Source organism: Octopus bimaculoides, chromosome 1, assembly GCF_001194135.2.
Source record: "Octopus bimaculoides isolate UCB-OBI-ISO-001 chromosome 1, ASM119413v2, whole genome shotgun sequence".
NCBI classification, from domain to species: domain Eukaryota; kingdom Metazoa; phylum Mollusca; class Cephalopoda; order Octopoda; family Octopodidae; genus Octopus; species Octopus bimaculoides.
This window is the reverse complement of record NC_068981.1, coordinates 178205349-178208297: the sequence shown is the minus strand read 5'-3', so window position 1 is coordinate 178208297 and position 2949 is coordinate 178205349. Positions and strand designations below refer to the sequence as shown.

Sequence of the window (2949 nt, the reverse complement as noted above, 5' to 3'; positions counted from 1 at the left end):
TTCTTGTTATTTATTATTATTATTATTATTATTATTATTATTATTATTATTACAAGGATAGTTTATGGTAAAATCAATAGAACATCAAACAAAATGTTGTCATATATTTAGTTCACTTTTGTTACACATTGTATTTATATCTCATCATAATGACTGAGCATTACATCCTTCTAGGGTTGATAATATTACTAGTCATAGACAGAGCAAGAGCCATTTTAACTATGTCTTCCACCAATATACAAGGTCTTGTGCCAACTTTAAAAAGATTGTTATTATTATTATTTGTATGTCTGACTTTGTAGTGCAGCAGATAGCATCTAATAATCTATGAGATGCTATCTACTCTATGTTGGGGATCTCTTTTTATATTATTATCTGTATGTTGGGAAGGTTATCATCTATCACTACAGAATGAAGTGAGTGAGGTTGTTCTTACATGTGCTGGCACACAGAGGAATTACTACAATGACAATAACCTCTTGATAAGAAATCTTTGTGTGTAATTACTAATAAGACAGAACTGCAGACAGGATTTAAAGCTAACATTTCACTACTCCATCATCAAATTACCATATTTAAATGTTTCTCCTGTGAAGATGTGTAGGTGGGTGCACGTGCACCCCCCCTCTCTCATTCCTTTGAATGTTTTAACTCTTTTGCAGGTAGAAAGCATTTTCCTAAAGATAGATATAATAAACTAGTTAACCAAATGGATATTTTAATGACAGCTTATTGTCAATTTCGATTAACGAGCCATAACTGTAGTGAAGAGTTCAAACACATTGTTGTTTTGTTACATTCAATAAGTTAATAAAGAAAGTCAAACAATACAGTGTTCTAAAGCTTTTCTTGTTTTCCATTTTGTTAAAATGCATTCTTGTACCACTAGCTTACATTGGGATATGATGAATAGCATAAATATTGTAGCTGGTATCCTGCAAAAATTATATAGCTGATAAGTAGAGGGAAAGACAATAAGTAGACTATCTGTGTATTGCCAGGGAACAAATAAAACACTGCCTTTTTGATCTTAAACATTAACAAGCTTTTTTGAATTCATATTGTTGATATCACTTAGCTTTTGAATAAACTTTATTTATATTGGTTACATATTTATACATACTGTGTAAAAATTCAAGTATCTCATTGATCTTGGTAAGGCCTAAAGACATTGGAAGTGGTAAAGCAGACATGAAAGGGAGACAGACGGACATTTCTGGTTGGGTATTTGCTTTCTATTAACTACTGTTTCTTAAAGAAATGCTACTAGGCATTTTTGGACATTGAGTGATTATTGGGTTGTGAGGAAGAGGTTGCAGAATAAATGTAGAGAATTTGTTATTGAAGGCTATTAGTTTGAAGTAGCAAATAACCAATAAAAGATTATGTTCATATAGATCCTAGCAAATAACAAGAGAAAATGAATAAGATCAGTCCTAGCTAACCAGAGTGGAAGAGTCATGGTGTTGCTGTTTAGCCCCTAGTCATTTCTGATCAAGCAGTCCTATGATCAGTGATATTCTAGCCATGGCCATCCTGTCTTTTGAGACACAATTCATATCACACTACATTATCCAACAACTCCTCCTTTAGTTTGAAACTTCAGGACATATTCACAACATAATTTATACTTTTTCATATCTAATTGGATAAGTGAGACAATAATATGACTACTTGATTTTAGCCATTTTGGGGAAAACAATTACCAAAGTAACATTTAACAAGTCTGTAAACACACACACACGCACGCACGCACGCACGCACGCACGCACGCACAGTGCGATGGGTAAATTGCAACTCTTCTGGATGGTCACCCTGTTTAAGTTGGTGAATGCTGCCATAATCCTTGCCTTCAATTCATCTTTGGTGTTACAAAGAGTTTTGTTCTTCTCTTGCTCAACTGCGCCCCACACATAATAAATCAAGGGGGTTACAGCCTGGAGAGTTAGGTGGCCAGATGTTAGGAGTAATGTGATTGCAGAAATTGTCTGACAGCCATGATTGGGTTCTTCTGCTTGTGTGGCATGGTGCAGAGTCCTGTTGCTAGAAATAGGGTCTTCCAGCAGCCACCCTCTTGACTCAGGGCAGCACTACCTCCTCCAGGTACTTGATGTAGGCTTCCGTTTTGAGTCTGAGGCTGTGTGGGAAGATAAATGGAGGCATAACATTGCCATCACTAGTGATCACTCCAAACACCATGATGTTGACCGGATGTTTGATTTTTATCACTCTCGATACATGTTTTGGTGACACGCCAAGCCAAAAGTTGTTCTGTGTGTTCACCGTTTGATCCTGGTAGAAATTTTTCTTGTCTGAAGAAAACCAAAGTGTGTTCAGTTGGAGAGGATATTTGAGTTTTGTTCAAAAGCTTTGTAACATAGTCTTCCCTCTTGTCCTTGATGGCATGGGATAAAAATTGACCCTTTCTCATCTTGTATGAGGAATACCAAATATCTTCATGTACTACTTGCTTGATAAGAAACTCAGACACTCCCATGACTCTGGCGATGGACCTGATTGACTTGGAGACATTGTTGTCAATCATGGCCTGCATCTCACCAACAAATTCAGGAGTTCTTCTCTTATCAGAACGATCAGAGTTAGTAATCACCATTAGATTCAGCTAACTCTTTCCGAATTCTCTTCACTGTCCTCACATTGACACCCATACACTCTGAAATGTTTGTATTGGAACTTCCAGTGTGAATGCCAAGCAAGTAGTACAGCATGTTGTTTCCAAATTTCTGGCAGAGTGAATTGCATCATGGTGCTGTTTTTCTCACAGATGGTGCCCAGCTGAACCTACTATACTGTGGAGTCAACAAAATCAAAAACAAACAATGTGCATGCATGAAATTAAAAATAAAATATAAAATGTTGACAATTTACCCCTCAAACCCTGCATATATATATGTATGTATGTATATGTATGTATGTATGTATATATAT

The 2949-nt window shown here is 36.0% G+C and overlaps 1 long non-coding RNA gene across 1 annotated transcript in view; it reads left to right on the top strand.

Moving 5' to 3' along the window:
- The window catches only part of LOC106871678 (uncharacterized), a 184634-nt gene that overhangs the window by 74538 nt on the left and 107147 nt on the right, over window positions 1-2949 (top strand). The window lies entirely within an intron of this gene.